A 20,382-nucleotide genomic window follows, 5' to 3' on the forward strand; every position below is an offset into this window, starting at 1 on the left:
ACCTCAGCCAGAAACTTTGCCACTGCGAGACAACAGTCAAGGTCATTACAGTTTAAGAGCATATTTACTTTATCAAGCTCTGTCAGGGTTTTCATAGAGTCAATGATTTGTAATAATAAGCTGGATCTTGGAATCTGGTAAAGTGGGCAGTGGAGGAGAATGTGCGCAATGGAATCCAACTGCCCTGGGCTGCAGGGGCAAAGCCTCTTGTCGTTTGGTAGACCCTTGAGTCTTCCTCTATGGAGCGGGGATGGCATAATATTAAATCTAGCCAGCATGTATGCTCTCCTATATATAAGGTTGGTAAGCGCTGCAATATAGTAGGCTGGGTTTCCCTGCACAAATGGAGTTGCCACATTCATTGGCGAGCAGGATTTGTTGGCCAAGCTCTGCAGTTGTTGACAATCCATTGCTAGTAGCCGCTCTTTGATGAGGGCAAATGTCTCAGTAAGGGTTAGCATGTTCAGAGAGTCACTATCATAGCCCAATTCCCCAATCTTTGTTATAACTGTTGTGCACCATTTAGAGTGATGGAGCTCTCTCAAGGTGAGTTGCGTCAGTGAGTTGTTGGAGCTTTGATAATGAATATGCAGGCAAAATTTTATGATGTTTAACCAAATAGTGGCCTCTATAGAGTATTGGCCAGATTCTAGACATAGAACTGCATATGGGACGCAGTTTGGCACGCCAAATAATTTATGCAGAAATTTAGAATGGAATGATCTAATTGCACTGTTGCTGAGTGTTAACCAAATGGGCGCTCCATAAAGCAGTTGTGCTCTCGCCCTTGCTTTGAAAACTTGCAGAGCTGGGGGAATATATTGGTTGCCCCTAGAATGATAGAACCTCCTAGTGGCATTTGCGTTTGACTGGGCCCGAGCCAATATATATTTTTGATGAGTTGACCACGACAAGTTATTGCTAAATCAGAGTCCTAGATATTTGAAATTTTTAACTTGCTCAATGTAGTGGCCCTTTATCTTCCAGACTTGTTTTTTTACTGCTTTTTCCAAAAACCAGGATTTTAGTTTTGTCATAATTCATCTGCAGATCATTTGTCTCACAAAAGTCAATGAATCCATGCAGGAGTCTTGTTAGACCCACAAGAGAGAGGGATAATAGGGCTGCATCGTCCGCAAATAACAGGAGAGGGACATGCTTTGGGCTGATCTTAGGGCTGTGCCCATCCACTCGGGCCAGGGCTATGGGGAGGTCATGTAAGAAGATGTTAAATAATAAGGGGGCTAGTACACAGCCTTGTTTGACTCCCTTTTTTACCTGGACCGAGTTCGACAAAAATCCCCTGTGGTCTTTTACCTGGCATGAGTTTTGGGTGTGCAGTTGTTTTATCAGAAAAAGAAGTCTTGAATCGATATTAAGGGCAGCAAGTTTAGAAGGGTCCTTCTCCTGGGGGATAGGAGGCCATCTTGGCCCTCCCCTAGACATATGATCCAGACGTGCTACTCTACCTCTAAAGTTATTATTTGGTTATTTCAAATTCGCAATTCTAGTTGACCCACAATTACGTAGTGGTCCTGTTGGTCTGTTGTTGTGTTTTCTGTATTCTTTATTAAGGTTCCAGGGTTAGCGGCTATGTCAGTCAAATACTGGCCCAAAATGGAGATCAAGGACAAGATAGGAAGTCTTGCTCCTCCAACTCATTTTTCATGTTATAAAATAACACCAAGCAAGGAGACCATTAGCTACCTGTAGAAGTTGATGGCATTTTCCCATCACTGGGTAATTAACTGCATATACAAACCTCTCAAACCAGATAATTGATTATTCCATGAAAGATACTTTTGGGTGTTCCATCACCTTTGCTTTCAGAAATCAGCAGGTAGCCTTTTTCAAAGATTTTGGTAACAAAATGATTGAAAGCATGTGCAGAATGCCTTTAATATATCACTAATGGCACAATCCCCTGCATGTTTAATCAAAGGGAATTCAATCTGCAGAGACTCAGTGTGGTATAATGGTTAAGGTGTTGGACTAGAATCTGGGAAACCCAGGTTTGAAGCCGTGGAAATTTGCTGGGTGGCCTTGGGACAGTCACATACTCTTAGCCTCAACCCTGGCAAATTTTTGAACTGGAGACCTCCAAGGAATACCAGGTCATGACATGGAGGTAGGCAATGGCAAACCTCTGTTCATCTCTTGCCTTGGAAATCCCATGGAGTTGCCATATGTCCTTGAAAACGAAAATACCCTCTCCCAACCCCCCTCCCCCAAGTCTGCATTCAGTAGAATTCACATTCAAGCAAATACATATAGGACAGGGGTTTGCAACCTGTGGCTCTCCAGATGTTGGCCATGGTGGCAGGGGCTGATGGGAATTGTAGTCCATGAACATCTGGAGAGCCATAGGTTGCAGACCCCTGATATAGGATTATGCCTGGGAAGGATTTTTTTTCCCTTTGGGCATGGGATTTTATTTATTATTTATTTATTTATAAATATGTATACCCTGCCTCATACCAAAGTCTCTAGCCAGCTTTCACAGGTTAAAACCAATAAAAATCACAATGAAAACATCATAAATTACAATTAGAACAAAACAATAAAATAGCATAAAAAGTAACCTCAACCCCTCCCCCCACCATCCTCCCCCACACCAGTAACTGGAGATGGGGTTTCCAGGGAGGCTAGTCAAGTACCTGGGTGAAGAGAAAGGTCTTCACCATGTGCCTAAACCCATAAAAGAAAGGTGCATGGTGAATCTTTAAGGAAAGATGATTCCAGAGCCTGGGGCAATCATGTCGAAAGCCCTCCCATCTGCCCCTACTCCCTGCACCTCAGTGTGGGGAGGTACCACCAGGAGTGCCTCTCCCTGTGACCTTAGTCCCTGGACAGGTACATATAGGTACAGGTGGTCCTTCAGGTAGGCAGGGCCCAAGCAATTTAGGGCTATTTCCAGTTCAGTTCCTTAAGGATTGGACATGTATATGAAGGCACAGGGCTAAATGTCATGTGTAACCCACCCCCCCAGCCCACTTCCTTAATTCCTACTGTTTCATGCAGCCTATTCATGCCTGGACAGGTTCTTTGGTGTTTGCTCCAAAGCTATGTCCTCAGCAAGCCACTTCTTTGTATTTTAATCTTCTAGCAGTCCTTTTCATCAACATTTTTTCATGTTATTGAATACTTTGTGGCTTGGGGTGTGTTTGAAAAATACATTCTGTTTAAAAGTTCAAGGAGCACTTGGTTGGTTACCTCTTTTGAAAAACGTCCTGTGAAATAAATCATACTGGAAGTATTTTGTTGAGGAAATGGTTTAAAATATATTTTGTCGAAGGCTTTCACGGCCGGATTCAACTGGTTCTGATGGGTTTTCCGGGCTGTGTGGCCGTGGTCTGGTGGATTTTGTTCCTAACGTTTCGCCTGCATCTGTGGCTGGCATCTTCAGAGGCGTATCACAGAGAAAAGTCTGTTTTAAGTACTGGGAGCCAGGCTTTGCTAATTTTTAACGTCTCTTCTTTCTTATTGAAGTTGTCCTGGTGTTTGTGAATTTCAATGGCCTCCCTGTGCAGTCTGACATAGTAAGCTTCTGAATTGTCCAGAATTTCAGGGTTCTCAAATAAAATATTATTTTATATGAAGATGCCAGCCACAAATGCAGGCGAAACGTTAGGAACAAAATCCACCAGACCACGGCCACACAGCCCGGAAAACCCACCAGAACCAAAATATATTGTGTTCAGTTCGAATGAAAGGTATTACCCAACTATTGCATTTGGAATTTTTCTACAGATGGAATACAGCTACCTGCAATCTTCTTCTTGAACTAATATGGTTGTTTGATTTTTCCCTACAAATTTTTGTCCTTCTCAAAAGAGAAATAAAATCTCATTTATTCTGTGGCAAAGTCATGACCTTTCTATGAAGGTTGGCATTATGCTAGACAAGAGACCCCAGGACCGGACAACGGTATAGTAAAGAAATGATGCAGAACATTCCAAACACTTTGTTCTTTGTCTGCCTTCAAATAGGAACACATTCCAGAGTGCTTGAATATCTGTGGTATTCCCATTAGTTTGTTTTTGGCAAGGTGAGGTAAGTTGATATCCTTTTTATGTACATAGCACAAAGCCCAAGCCCAACAGAATTAAGATATATCGCATTGAGAACGGATGCCCATGTGATGTTGTTGCCAGGAATAAACAACGGCTGCTCTGTTGCCTTCCTGTTTCATTATGTTTGTTCTTGCTTAGTAATATGCTCTCCTACAAGGTGCTTCTTGTCTGCTTTTTCTCTTTCACATAATTCAAGCCACAGAGCTGGGAGGATCTCATCTTTTATTTATTTATTTATTTATTAGATTTCTATACCGCCCCATCCCCGAAGGGCTCCGGGTGGTGTACAACATAAAATTCATACAATGCTGAATAAAGGAGCAAATCATACAAAAGCACAATAAACGAATAACATAAGCGCCATCCAGTTAATAATCAGTAAAACTTACTAAAACTCCATATAAAACAGCGGTTAATACAATCAAATAAGAGGCGTCCAGAAAACCCACATTTAAAACCTTCCCCAAAAAGGATGAATGGTGGGCCCCTCAATATGATGGTTACCCTGATGTAAAACAGAGCAGAGAGGGGGCACCACATCAGCGGCTGGACACTCCAAAGGCCCGGTGGAACAACACAGACTTACAGGCCCTGCGGAATTCACCAAGATCCTGCGGGGCCCGGACAGCTGGAGGAAGGGTGTTCCACCAGGCCAGGGCCAGAGCTGTAAAGGTCCTGGCCCGCGTGGAGGCCAGCCGCATCATTGAGGGGCTGGGAACCACCAGCAAATTGGCCTCTGCTGAATGCAGAGTCTGAGTAGGGACATGTGGGGTAATATGGTCCTCAAGGTACGAGGGTCCCAGGCTGCGTAGCGCCTTAAAGGTCAAAACCCACACCTTGAAAATGATTCGGAATTCAACTGGGAGCCAATGCAGCTGGCGCAACACAGGCTGAATAGGCTCTCGGAAGGCACCCCCGTGAGCAAGTGTGCCACTGCATGTTGGACCAGTTTTAGGTTCCAGATCAAACGCAAGGGAAGGCCCGTGTAGAGCGAGTTACAGTAGTCTAGTCTGGAGGTGACCGTTGCATGAATCACAGCAGCCAGATCCGTTTGGGAGAGGAAGGGGGCCAACCGCTGGGCCTGACAAAGATGGAAAAACGCAGTCCGGGTTGTAAGGGCCACCTGGGCCTCCATTGAAAGAGACAAATCCAGGTGGACCCCCAGACTGCGAATGGAGGAGGTCGGCGCCAATGAAACCCCCTCCCACACCAGTGGCTGGAAATCCCCAGCCTCCCCCTCACGGCCAAGCCAGAGGATCTCCGTCTTTGATGGATTCAGTTTCAACCTGCTCTGCTGTAACCAACCAGCAACCGCCTCCAGACAATGCTGTAGAGCCGCAGGGGCAGCGACTGTTCCCCTCTCCATCAACAGAATGAGCTGAGTGTCATCAGCATACTGATGACAGATCAGCCCAAAACTCCATACCAGCTGAGCAAGTGGTCACAATAGATGTTAAATAACAGCGGGGATAATAATTCTCCCTGGGGTACACCGCAATAGAGCGGGCACTTCTGGGAGGCTTGATCCCCGCACCACACTTGCTGACTCCGGTCCCGGAGAAACAAGACAATCCACTGAAGGACAGTGCCTCGTACCCCGGAAGCGGCCAGGCAGTGGGCCAAAAGGTCATGGTCGACCACGTCAAACGCTGCGGTAAGATCTAACAAAACCAGCAGCGCCAATCCGCCTCGATCAAGCTGCATACGGAGCGTATCTGTGATGGCGACGAGAACAGTCTCCGTCCCATGCCCAGCACGGAAACCGGACTGGAAGGGATTGAAGGCCGATGTGTCATCCAGGAAACCCTGAAGCTGCTCCAACACCACTCTCTCAATTACCTTCCCCAGAAATAAAAGATTCGAGACGGGGCGGTAATTGGCCAGATCCCCCGGATCTAATGGCCAGATCCCCCGGATCTTTAAGGCTGCAATCCCAAGGGAGAGGGGATTGGAACTGTGTTGGAAATGGTGGGAAGGTTGTGCTGGTGCCAGTGCTACCAGCACCATGCAAAGTGGCATGGATGCTGGCTCTATGTGGCTCTGCAGTGCTGGAACCCAGAGGTTTTCCTCCACACCATTGTTCCTGCACCACAGGAGGCCACACCAGTGTGGAGGGGAGTGTTCTTTTCCCTGTGCTCAGGTAATAATGAATTGGATTACAGCCTTAACCAAAACTGTAAACATTTTTTTAAATTCATCTGCTGGCAACACAAGCATGATAATGTCTCTAAGCACTGAATACATGACCAGCTTCACAAACAGTTCACTAAAGTGATTCACCAGAAGGGTTGCCAACCCCCCCTCTCCCTTTTCCCACTGCCATTCAGCAGGAGAAATGTTTTAATAAAAATGTCCACTTGGTTCAGAAGTGATGTCACATCCCTCTAGAGAAACTCTTTGGTTTCCCTGTGGAGAGGTGCAATGTCCAGGTTTTCTCTGGGAGTGATGTGAGGCAGTTCTTGCCTCTCCTCTCAGTCTTTTCCAGGTCAGACATGGAAACCTTTTTCACCAGTCAGATCCAGTTTTTGAAAACTGAGTTTTGTGCTCTTCCTGTTTTTGTAACACTTGGTTCTCTAGGATGATCTACTGCCATCCTGTAGGTGTATTGTTGCCCATTACTGAGCTCCATGTCACCAAATTAAGGTTGTCAATACACCTGGTTAAAAATATCCTGTTCCCTTGACAGACGGTTCATGGGATGTTATTTACTATGCAGTGTTGTTTGTTTATTAACCTTCCATTAAATAAGCTAATAGCTAATTCCAGTACAGGTGTTCTCTGAACCTTGAGTTGCTCCCCAGTGTTTTCTTTCTTTTCAACACCTTTTTAAAAAAGAACTTAATGTCTCTTTCACAGCTTTCCCCTTCCAATAATTTGTTACCATTGAGGGATTCAGTCAGGTCTGTTATAATAGTGCTATCTTCCCAAACAGAATTATACCCTTCTGAATTCATGTAACTCTGCTTGTAATTGCACAGTAAATCACAGTGATGTTCTTGTACTTCATTCCAATTCCTACAAACAGTTTAATGTTATATGTTCACCTTTGCATGCCATCATGTCTACCTGTGAATCTCTGAAGTGTTATCATATAGCCTGCTTAATTCCAAGAGTTGGGCCAAACTCAACATTATGATAAACCCACCAAACACAGCAGTCAGGGTATTGTCCTCCCCCCTAATATTTTTTATTTCAACTTACCTATGGTGTGATGTAGCAGCATATTATATTTTACATATGTTTGCTCCACTTCACTGGATGTTTTGTGTTAGCATACTGTGCTGTGTTGCACTGGTTGGTCTTAACAAAAGGTGTTTTGTGTGTATGAGTTTTTCTGTCAGCAGCTCTTGGGACTGTACTCTTGTTGGAAATAACATGCAGCAATGTGAACTATTCTGGAAAGCACTTAATATTTGAAAGCAGATCCATCTAGTAAAAACTCTTTCATCTACTTTGAAACTTCTTGATCTTTCTTCATTTGTTATTCTTGAATAGAGAAGACTTGAGAGACTGCTGAACTTTTAAAACTTAGTTTCACATATGAAATGTGAGGACCTGATATTTTCTCATTTTCAGATCAATAGCTGCCAGACGAAGAAGAACTATACGCTAGTTGGGAAATGCTGGGTTTTCGCTGCTGAGTTAACATTGAAGTTAGTGCACATCCCTCAAACAAACAATATACTTAGCAAGTTTTATGTATATCTTTTCATTAACAAAAAGTTTTGAAACCCATGCTTTCTTTAAAGCTAAAGAATGTATAAAATGCCTTTCCCTATGGTTTCTGTTTATTTAGCAAGTGTGTTAACTGTGTATATTTGAGCACCATTGAGGAAATGACACAGTTTCTGTGAGTTAGAAATTTATTGCTCTTTGGAGGTTGTTAAAATATAATAAAATAAGGTGGTGACATATTGAAAGTGAAGCAATGTAGGCACATTGTAGTCCCAAACAGAGTTATACCCTTCTAAGCCCATTAACTTCAAGTGATTTAGATGGCTGTCACTCTGTTTAGGATTACCCTGCCAGTAATCTTTTTAATCTTTTCCAGGGACAAAGATGACATGAATACATAAATTGTTTATTTTGACTAGGCCCTACTGGTCTCTTATCTCAACTTCTTATTTATGAATTAATTCCTGCCTATTGTATTACACTTTTGTGAATATTTGAGGAAGACTGATAAAGCATTCTGCTTCTAATTTTCTGTCAGGAGTACCAGATGTCTTCCCTTCTAATCCAAACTTAAGAGTTTTGATGAAGTGAGCTCTTACACATGAACATTTATTATAATATATTATTGTTATTTATTTGATCTAACACCCTGCTGTCTCCTGCCAAAGCAGACTAGGAATGGCTCACAGCATATGACATAGTAATATAAAGTATATGATCTAATAAACAATACACAGATGGTGCTAAAAATGTAACCAAGGGTGGGACAATGGTGGAATACATTTTGTTACTCCATGGCCCCTTCCGCACATGCAGAATAATGCACATTCAATCCACTTTCACAATTGTTTGAAAGTGGATTTTGCTATTCTGCACAGTAAAATATAATGGACCAAATTCTAATATTCGCTTAGGTTTTACCTTTTTAATCCTCCCTCTTATATTCCAGTCAATTTAAAGCAAGGAACAAAGACTTAAGGAGTGGCACATTCATTACTGCCTTCCTTTTTATCTGTTTGCTTTCTGCTCATGCTTGTCACATGACTGCCCTTGCTGATTTTTTTAAAACCATGTTTGTTCAGCCATTCTTTCTCTATCAGGGAGTGATTATTTAGCTGGGAATGATTCTCTTGCCAGATTGTAGAGAGACTTTTGCTGATGGTGACATTCCTTTGGTGTTCTCAAGCTTAGTTCATTTTTACATAGGATTTGGAATAGCAAATCCCATTTCCCTTTGCCACTGTATCTTTAAATATAAATCAAATGATCTGTATGTGGCCAAGATAGAACTTTGATACCAAAAACAGTCTTTCCTGGAAAGAGTTAAAGAAAAATAGCCCCATTCCTATGTAAACTACAGTATTTCTTTCATCCCTGTGTCAGTTTATTTAAGAACATTCTTTCAGATAAAGATCATGTGTGATATATAACACCACACATAATAAAAATACCAGTACAGTTTCTACTTGGTATATTCTTTTGTAAAGGACTATCTAAAGTTGTAAAGGACTATCCAAGGATAAAGAATATGCACATATAAAGGGGTTCAACTAGTAAAAAACCCCAGCATGAGAGCAGGCATTATGTTACACAGGAAAAAATATTTTAGCGAACGGTCCCAAGCGCAATTAATAGTTTATAATATTGTCCTTTTCTGGAACAACCCTGTCTTTGTTTTCCAATAAAAAACAATTCCTTCAGTTTTTAACTTTTGACCAAATGTTATATTTCCAGTTTGCAAAATAAAATATTTGGAAAGAAGTAAACTTTTAAATATCCACAGTTTGAAAATTCCCATATATTTGGAAATGTATCTGCAGATTACATTAACACGACAAAATGACTAGATTATACTTGGAGTAAAAGTGGCCCAATTAAAATATTTGTTGCCAAACCCTAACTGTAGTAACTTCTGTACAGCTAGTAAGTGCCTTCAGTCTAAAACCTAAAACTAATCAATATAATTTTAAATATCATTAGTATTTAAAGACCTAGAATTTCAGTTACTGGAAAGTATTGCACAGAATTGACAGCATTTGTAATTTATAATGCTTTGTCCATTCTAAACATTTCACAAAACCGAAATGTTCAGGAGGGCATTTTCATAAACAGATCAGAACAATTCAGAATAGTGCTTTTATAAAGGATTAGGATTGTAGACTACTGCAATGTTTATTGTACCTATCATCTTCTACTTCTGTAATCTGCTTATAGACAGTTTTTTGTTTTCTTTGTTCGCTGATTCTGTAATCCTAGTCCTACTATGGTGTTGTGGGCTTTCCGGGTTGTATGGCTGTGTTCCAGAAGCGTTTTCTCCTGACATTTTGCCTGCTTCTTTGGCTGGCATCTTCAGAGAATCGGAAGATAGTCCTACTAGATTGCTCATTTGATGTTTTGTGCAGTCTGCTTTAAGTATCAATGACAAAGTTAGGCTATTAATGAAGTAATTGAGTAAACAAATGTTAAGCTCTTTGGATAAGAGCAAATATAATCTTGGTGAACGAAAAGGCACAATCCTTTAAAGGTTTAGAAATGTTCAGCCAGTGAATCACATTAGTATGTGACATTCAGCCTCGCTCCAACCATGAGGTTGGATCCAGACTAAAAATTTATGCTAACGTGAGGTTTTTCCATTAATGGACCAGAATTTTCATGCCTCCCCCGCTGCAGCCTACTGTTCTCCCGCAAATGCTTCTACTGGGTCACAGGGGACTCCAAGAATGACACTGGAGCTGATTAGGGGCCTGCAACAGGAAAGGCGTATTGCTGGAAATTACAGTGTCTTCTGCCAGCAGGTGAAGTGATTTGGGGAGGAGGGAGGGTCTGGCTATCTCTCAGCTATCCCTCCTTAATGACCTATGTTTTAATTTCTGTTTTTCTATTTTTGTATGTATATTGTATGTATATTGTTTTAATGATGCGTTTTTCATTTTTTAGGGGTTTTTAGGATGGGATTTTGTTATTAGTGAGCCTGATGAGGGTAGAAAGGCAGGCCCCTCGACGTGGGCCTGGTGTCACCCACTGTCCGCAGCTGGGCCAGTCTTGTTGAGGGGCCAGCAGGGCCAGGCGGGGCCAGCAGCTGCATTGCAGCTGTGGGGGCTGGCAATGGCTTGGGCGCCTCCCCTTGAGCTTGCCATGGCCCAGGAGAATGTGGCCAGATGGCCACAGCCCAGGGCACTTCCCCAGAGAGGCCAGCAGCAGCGAGAAAGTGGAGCTATGCTGCCGGGCCCACCAGAAGCTGGGGGCAGCCCCAGATGGCACGAGCAGCTCCCTTGCGCCCTCCTAAAGAGCGAGGGTGAGGCCAGCATCAGCAGACTGGCCGCGCCTGGCAGGGTGCTTGAAGACAGCCATGGATTGTGCAATGGTGGCTGAAGCCATGGTAGACTGGGTCCAGGCAAGCATGTCCCAAATGTGGGCTGCACCAGTGAAAAATAAGTTTAAAAAAGTAAAAAGTGGGCCAAAACAGATCTGGAAACAAGATGGCTCCCTGAGGATGGCCCCCATGCCTGACAGGAAGGCCGTGGGGAGGACAGAGAAATCAGGTCTTGCCTGGGGCACCATTTTCTGCCAGTACGCCTCTGCCAAACACTACCATACAGAAGTTTCTGGGACCATCACACTCTGCAAAGTTCATCAATACGTTGTTCTCATGAGGCACACTCATCAGCGTCGCCTCAGGAGACATTTCACCCTATACGTTAGAAAGTAAATCGCATCCACATGTGTGTTGGCTCAATTCATGCACCTGACATCATTCTTCTTCTTGAATATCTGCTGGTCATGCATTGCTCTCTGCTCCTTGGTTTTCTGGGCAGGTAATATATCACCCAAAACAATTACCTCTCTGCATCTCACTCCACTGTTTATTTTCTTAGGGTCTGTATGCTTGCAACACTCTTGTTTGTTTGTAATATCTTGTTCTTTTTAATTAAAAATTGCTTTTTCTTTAGTTATAGTGTCCTCGTTATTTCTGGGTCTAATCCAGTGGCGTAGCGCCAATGGGACAGAGGGTGCGATGACCCAGGCGGCGTCGCGGTATGGGCGTGGCTGGGCCGTGGAGGGGATGTTTTGGGGTGGGGATGTTTTGGGCTGGTGGCGTGGCAGCAGGGGCGCATGGTGCACGTGTGCCCTGGGCGCAGTTTCCCCTCACTCCGCCCCTGGTCTAATCTCTTAAAGAAGAATCCTGATATACAGTTGTGGAAAAACCCCACTTTTGCCTGCCCTTTGCTAAGTCACCTTCTAGCCTCTAATTCTCAACATTAATTATTAGACGGCAGACCTCAGATGGTTGCCCCACCATCTAAGTCTAAATGGGTCGAGACTCAAGAAAAGGCTTTCTCGGTTGTAGCATCGAAACTTGCATCAACGAAGTTTTGACGTTTTGTGTCTTATTTACACACATAATAGAACATTGTAAGGCTTTCGGTGGAGATACACACTCAAATATTCTTTTTATGGGCTCAGAAGGGGATGTTAAATGTATCTAAATGACAAAGTGATTTCCAGGCTACACCTGGAAGTTGGCAAGGCAAGTTCTGTATGCACATAAAAGCACTTTTTAATGTTTTCTGTGGAGATAATCACTCAAATAATCATTTTATGGTCTCAAAATAGGAGATTAAATGTATCTAAATGGCAAAGTGACCTCCAGGCCCACGTGGAGGTTGGCAAGGTAAAGTCTGAATAAACAAGAGAGCACATTTTTATTCTTTTACACATTTTAATGCTGCTGAAGAGAAGAAAGTTTGACAACGCACTGGCTCACCTCACAGGATGAAGGCTACACCTTGGGAGCAATTGCCGATGGCAAGCATTGAGGACTCTGTAAGTAAGTATTATTTGTTGTAATTTTTGTCTGCTTTTTCTTTGGGGGAGGGAGGAGTGCATGTTTAAGAAAGGGCAAGGGTTAAGGCAAAATCCTGAAACCAGAAATTTGCCATTGACCTGTTCACCGACTTCCTCCCTAGAACTCAACATAACTCTACGGCAAGCCTGAGCCCCTGCTCTTGCCTGAACCCTAACCCTAACTTACCATTTTTTTAAAAAAAATTCAGTCAAAATTGTTGCCAAAATTGTTATAAAAACCCGAAACCGATCATTGGCTTATTTACGAACTGCGCCCTAGAACTCAACGTAACACTAGGGCTGGCCCAAGACTTTGCTCTTGCCTTAACCCTAACCTATTGTTTTTATTTAATTTATTCAGTCATAAATTGTTCCTAAGATTGTAACAAAAAATAAATTAAAGCTTTTGGGGAGGATGAGCACTTGTTCTGGGGTTGTGGGAGAGGGCCGGAGGATTCAGGTGGGTTTTTGCCAGTCTAATGGGGATGGCAGCTTGTTGACTTTGCCCTGCTATGTCTGGTTTGTTCCTGGGTTTGGGAGGAAAGCAGGCGGGCACCAATTTGCGTGTCAGACTCTCTTCCCTAGTTGGACGTGAGTCTGGCACCCCTACTGGTTGGAAGTGAGTTGTCGACTCATGTTCCATTTCTTAGTCAATTGTGTATTAGGATGGTTTTAAAAAATGGGAACATTACACATATATCCCCCTGTATTTGAAGTGGCACAGTAAGAGTGCCTTTTCTGAATATTTGGTTTTGTGCTGCATCAGGCAGCACATAGGTTTGCCTTCCTGGCCACAAGTGGCACATAGAGTTGTCCCCTGGCACTCTGGCTACCAGCAGGGTTGAAGGGCAACAGTCAACAGCCCTGCAGACTAGATTCATCCTCTTGTCCCAGCTCACACAATATTCTTGTTTCAATTATCTTTTTTCTCTATACCTTCTTGAACACAGAATACCTTTGATCAGCCCAGTGCAAAGAGTCAATGGTAAAACTGCTCCTTATTTCTAGTGATCTAGATTGTTTAGGATCAACTCCCTTTTAAAAGTTTCTGGCTCATTTTATTTATTAAATGCACAGCTGGATATTTTAAATTGTGAAGATTTCCCTTTGACATCTCCTGTCTGTGGAACATATGTACACCAGGACCCCCTTGCTTCTTACAGGAGAATCTGACCTTCAACATTTGAACAGACTAGTGGGTTTTAGTAGTCTTTTAGCTTTTCTGCCTTGTTGGTGGGAAACCTCTACTCAGTTCAGATCTATGGAACTTGCCCCATGAGAGAAGATGAATCCCAATCTTTCAATCAACCTAGAGTGCATGTCACATACATCTCAGTACCTAAATCATGTTTAACAACAACAATCCATCTTGTTTTCCCTGACAGGTAGGCAAATGATTATTTCTTCGGTCTGACTTCTTGGTGCATTTTATGGCTTTCTTTGGCTGCCAGGATTGCAGGAATTCCCTTATGCACTTCAAAGCATCTTACACCTTCGAATTACAACATTGCTTTCTTTGGAAATATATGAAAGGCCGTTGAAAGCCTTTCCAGGAAAAGAAACAAAGACATCCTGGTCTTGTCTATTGAAAAGGGAAAACAAACAACCTGCCATGTAAGATTTTTCATCTAGTTAAACAGTATATAACAGATTAAAAGGAGATTGCCTGAAGTTGTATCTGCTGCTACTTATAAAAACTGTTAGCATTTATCTTGAGTAATTTGAGCTTTTGTGTGTAGCACGGTGAGCTCAAACACAAGGAATTTTTATTTGATCAGAACATACCACACAGTGACTGCGTGAGTGTGCACACAGATACACAACTCTTTAAGGCAATACATAAATGAAACTCAAGATGATTGATTCAGGGTATGAAAACAGACTGGTGAAATTGTGAGTCATGACCAAGTATTACTCAGCCATTACAACTACATCCGTGTATACCTATTATAGTTCCAGTTTAAGAAACCTGTTCTTATCCAATTACATTTTAACTGTATCAAGATTTGAAATATGGTGTTGTACTTTCCATGGTTCAGTAGGATGTTATATGCTAGGAATATGTGCTTCATTGCACTAGATAATTTATTCTAGTGTTATATTTTTGTTCTGATATACCAACAGTCTATATCAGGCACATACTCTTCTAGACTAGCTTTAATGCTTACCTCATACATTATACCATTTTATTTGTTTACTTAGTTTATAGCTTACCTTTCTCAGTAAGACTCAAGACAGACTCAAGACAACATAAATCAATCTGATGTGACATCTGATAATATAGGTGGACTAGGATTATAGCAACTGGAAACAAAGAATAGAACATCAGACATTATATGTTACATAATGCATACTCCAGAATTGTTATACTGACTCTATTTTGATAGTATCTGCCAGTATGTCCAATTCTTTATATTAATTCAGACTTGTGGATAAGTACTTGCTCTCCCTGAAGAGAGTAGATCCATAGGAACAGTGATGCAATCAAATAAATACATAATCAGGCCTTTCCTGACACTGTGGAACAAGACTTTTCTCAACATGCAGGTTTTGGGTATGTTAGCGGTTTCATTGCACTTGGCTGGAGGAGTCTGCTGAAGGTTGTTGTCTCAGATCATATTTCAGTTCATCAAGAGGGGCTGTTAAGCACACAGAGGTACAAGGAGAAAGGTACATCAGAGAAAAATAAAATAGAATTTCCAGGTATATGCTTAACTGAACAAATATCCTTGGTTCACATTTATGACTCCTGTCCAAGGAGAAAGGCCAGAACTTTCACTCTCAAATTTCCTTGGAGCTTTTGAGGGTTTCAGGAGGGTGCAGAACAATGGTGTTCGTTTTTTTAAAAAACAAGAAAGGAAGTTGCTTCTTCATTATCCAGATCCTGCACATTTCCCAAGTCCTATAATGTGCAGTAATTTGTATCTTGAAAAGCAATATTTGGTTCAGACGGTATGATTTGCAATGTAAAAACAAAAGGAGTGTTGAGGTACAGATTTATTGTAGCATTAGTGTTGACTGATATATTTGCTTGGTCCTAGATAGACTGTTTTGTGAACTTTCTGGGTAGGTCATTCTCCATAGGACAGGACTTCCCTCAAGAGATTGTAATGCAAAGCAAAAGGATTTGCTTAGGAGCTGGGGCCATAGTTCTCAGTTGTCTTCCTATGTAGGGAGGTTGGGTCGATTCTGAACTCTTTGAGAGTTCACCTAAAGAAAAGGATTTTTAAAAGAGAAATTTATCTATTTGGGAGATTCAAACTATCCACTAAGCCCAGCTGTCCCTGTATTTCACACCTTCTAAACCATTGAAGAGTGGGCCATAAGGCACATTGCTCAGGAGATTTTCAATGAGGGGATCACCTGAATGTAGCTTTTTGGTAAAAAAAGGTCAAAAGTTTATGTTGTTCCTTCGAAATCTTCTAAATATGAGTGATTCTCCTTAAGCAATCACTTGAAGTTGAAAATAGTTGGAAAATGCAGTTTGTAATCAATCAAAAATGATACTGTATTATCAGCTGTCAATGTTGATGCACCTTCAGGCATCATGTCCGGGTTCTTTTAACATAAACCAGAGCTGTATAAAGCTTTGGAATTTGGCACTACAGTAGCTAGTGAAAGGGGCTAGGAGGAACAAGCTACAGTTTTGTTTTGACACCAAGTATTTATTACCCTGCATTCAGGATCAAAATGTCAAATGCTTCTTGATGTTTTAATCACAACTCAGTCACAACTCAGTAAAGTCAAAGAATTTGGATCAGTTCCAGAAGCTCAGAAGGTACTTCTGTCTAGTATTTCCCCTCTCCTGGCTTCATTTGATTCCTTTCCTTCTACTGAACATCTATCCACATAAAAACCTTGAATTCCAATTGGTTGTTGTGCATTTTCCGGGCTGTGTGTCCGTGGTCTGGTACATCTTGTGGATCTTGAATTCCAAGTTTAATTTCTTGCACAAAACTTTGCAAAAATACATTTGTTGCAAGGAGGATGTACAGAAGCTGGGAAAATATAATACATTTTCATAGAGCTGATACCGTCATTGGCTTTTTCTGCACAACCAAAATAAGATGTCCTGGGGACAACTTTAAAAAACCCATCTCATTTTTTGTCTGGACAGCAAGGACAAAAAAAAAGCATCAGAGACGACAATAGGCTTTCCCCCCTGCCCACTTTTGGTTTCTCTCTTCCTCACACCCGCCATTTTCTGCCACTTGACTCCTCCGTTCCGCTCGGCATTTGCTAAAGTTGCCCTGGGATGCAATTCCCATATCATGTGCTCATGTCTTCAAATAAGACTATATATTGCTGGAATTGGCAGGAAACACTGAATCATGTACTTCATAAGCCTAGAAGGCAGCCACCAGCGATGTCTGCAGAGCAAACATTCTGGCTCTTAGCAAATGGCCGGCAGCATGGAGGAGTTAACCAGCAGAAAATGGTGGGTGCGAAGAAGAAAGAAACGGAAAGTGAAAACTGTGTGATGGGGCAGGAGAAATAAGTCATCTCCTGAGCTCTGCACAACAAGCAGGAGAATTGCAAACCTGTTTGCTTAGATTCGGCCATGGAAGGAGTACATCAGCCATTAACAATGATATCCCATCATTGTACCTTTAACTGAAAAAAATATCAATCCACCCAAACGTGCAATCCTAATATTTGAAAGTTCAATTGAATGCAATTTACTTCAAGTAAACTTGAACTGGATCAGATTGCAAATATACTTTTCCTAAATGATATCATTCAATAAACTAAGTTCATGGCTTATGTCAACAAAATGAAGCATGTAAGTTTCAAGAATTCAAGTTTCAGGAGTTCTTTCCAAACACTGAGTAAACATCATTAAGTTTGTGTGTTTTCTGAAAATCTTCTTTAGACCCAACCTTCAAATTCCTTAGGGTAAAAGCTAATACAGTTTGTATGATTCACAAGTTTCAACACCAACAAGGGCTTAATTAGAATGGCAGGAATGTTTCAGAAATCTGAAGTGTCTATTAAGACTCCAGGAAGACAAAGTTTGGAGAACACTGCAAAAGTTCAAGAGACGATGATGATGTCCTCCCAGTTTCAGTATAGCTCTTTTTGTTGAAGTGAATGTGGTGATCAATAATTGTAAGGTCATTTCCACATGGCAAAATTATACCTGTGTACCACTGGTTTTTTTAACCTGGGTCTATTTTATCCCGGGGTGTCTGTCCACATGGCTGCCTGTTTTTTGTAGGAATCCAGTGAAGATTGGAAGAAAATACTCCAGCTTGTTTTGCATGAACCTGGAACTTCTGTATTTTCTTCGGAAGCATATCTGAGCATGCCCAGTGTCCCGCATTCTGATTGGTTTTTGTTTTTGAATGGTAGCTTGAATGAATGTCAGGCGGGGAGATAAGTTGGCTGGGTGGGAAAAATAAACCAGTCCTGCTTCCATTTGTTTTTCACATGGTAACAGGCTGTAGCAGGTTCACTCTGGGATTTTTTAAAAGAACCTCCAATTTTGCGATTTTTGAATATGCTGGGATGAGGGAAATATCATGGGGCAAACTCCCTTTAGGATCAGGAACTGTGCGGAATTCTTGGCTGCACAGGGATATTTTTCTTGCTCAACCCACGCTATTTTGACCATGTGGAAACGACCTAAGAGAACTTAAGGTTGCTTTCACACTGGCTGTTTTCCTCTGGAGCAGATGTTGTTCACTTGTGCTATTAATATTGTACCCAGTCTATTAGACTTCTGTGCATTTTGCACTGCACTTGTCAGTGTGCTCATTTGTGCAGATATTTTTGGCTTCAAATGGGATTGTGTCATAATCCTTGCAGGTGCAGATTGGCTTAGTGTCTTAATAATGTCCCACCTTCTGCAGAGGAGCATTTCATGACATGTGCAGTGTTGTCACTAGTGACAATGTGGGTTGCCGTTCCTCTCTGCTTCTTGCATTATCTAGCTGCACCATTGCTCCTACTTTTCCTACATTGTAGTCCCTTCTCTGTTTGTATCCCCCCTCCTGTTGAAATAGCAATATTCTATACTATTATCGTGACATAGTCTAGAACTGCCATTTTTTTAAAAAAAATCCTACTTTTCAAGCAGAAATGCTGTAGACCAACAAATGCAATCCTACAAGAGCTACTCTCTTCTTAACCCACAGAGTGCGACTGACTACACCTTTCTGATTCTGTTTAGGATTACACTATAAGTGTTTTTTATGTGGAAAGAAGAATGAAGGTAAATCTCAAGGCATTTTTAAGCCCTCTTCACACTAATGATTTTCTTTCTTTTTTTTAATCCCTTTTTGGCCTATATTGGCTAAGTTTAAAAATGCTATATGATACCAGAAAAACTGCACACTACTTTTTTCATTAGTAATGTACACCTTTCTATCCTTTGTTACAATTTTATCACATGCTTAAAAAGAATACTGTATGTTCCATGAATGCAATGGTTGTCAAACTTGACTGCTAGCAAACCTTTTAACACTTTTGTGCCAGACATTATTCAGCATTTCATCTTTCCTGCTCTTTTTAAGTATCCTGAATTATAACAAGGGACTATTCCTGTTATTTTTATACTGCCTGAAAAAAAGTCAAAAAGTTAAAAAATAAACCCACATGAGAAAGGTGCACGGTCATCTGTAGTGTATCAATTGGACTCAGTATAATGACCACGTTTTCTGAAAAGGTGTTGAGGAATGTTCATAAGCTAATAATCTGTATCTGATTGATTTCAGAATACTTTTGCCTGTGTTGCACTAAAACAGCAACATAGTATAGATATTCACAAACTCTCCTGTAACTAAAACTTTAAAACTGATCCTGTGATCTGTGGCATAAAGCATATGATCCAGCACACGTAGCTCTCTGGGACTTTTTTACAGCAGTGGCGTAGGAGGTTTAGAGCTCGTGTATCTAATCTGGAGGAACCGGGTTTGATTCTCCGCTCTGCCACTTGAGCTATGGAGGCTTATCTGGGGAATTCAGATTAGCCTGTACACTCCCACACATGCCAGCTGGGTGACCTTGGGCTAGTCACAGCTTCTCGGAGCTCTCTCAGCCCCACCTACCTCACAGGGTGTTTGTTGTGAGGGGGGAAGGGCAAAGAGATTGTAAGCCCCTTTGAGTCTCCTGCAGGAGAGAAAGGGGGGATATAAATCCAAACTCCTCCTCCTCCTCCTCCTCTTCTTCTTCTTCTTCTTTTTCTTCTTCTTCTTCTTTTTCTTCTTCTTTTTCTTCTTCTTTTTCTTTTTCTTCTTCTTCTTCTTCTTCTTTTTTATAACACAGGCAGATTGAGTATTAAAAACAGGGCAGGGGTGCTGTCAGTTCTTTCCATACAAGTCCATATTGCTTAGATCCATAATTGCACATCACGGCACTAACCTATAGGAGCTCAGTCAGAGGGACAGGTTCTATTTATCTTTAAGCACACATTTGAGATAACATACATCCAGGGGCGGAGCAGGGGAAAACTGCCCCTGGGGCACGCATGAGCCCTGTGCCCCTGCTGCGGCACCACCTGCCTCTGCCCCACCCCAGAATGCCCCCTCCACGGCCTGGTCATGACCACACCGCCCTGTTGGTGCTACGGCACTGCATACATCCCAAGTCTCCCAGTTTGGACTGCTGAACCAATAGCTTGAGGTAGCTACTATGGTGTAGATACCTGTTCCCATTACAGAGGCTATTTTATCTTGATAAAATGAAGTGTGAGATTATTTAAATTCCATAGAAGGAGCATTTACCATATTAGTAGGTAAATGACACATATATGTCATGTAAGGTTACCAATTGACAGGGAGAAAAATGT

At 41.8% G+C, this 20,382-nt stretch overlaps 1 long non-coding RNA gene across 1 annotated transcript; it reads left to right on the plus strand.

Moving 5' to 3' along the window:
* The first annotated feature begins 12,481 nt into the window (after positions 1-12,481).
* LOC125433756 lies at positions 12,482-14,245 on the plus strand. Its single transcript, XR_007244660.1, has 2 exons — positions 12,482-12,576; positions 13,979-14,245. It is a non-coding gene; the product is annotated as an uncharacterized LOC125433756 (long non-coding RNA).
* Positions 14,246-20,382: the final 6,137 nt, after the last annotated feature.

This window comes from Sphaerodactylus townsendi, linkage group LG05 (genome assembly GCF_021028975.2).
Source record: "Sphaerodactylus townsendi isolate TG3544 linkage group LG05, MPM_Stown_v2.3, whole genome shotgun sequence".
Taxonomy (NCBI): Eukaryota; Metazoa; Chordata; class Lepidosauria; order Squamata; family Sphaerodactylidae; genus Sphaerodactylus; species Sphaerodactylus townsendi.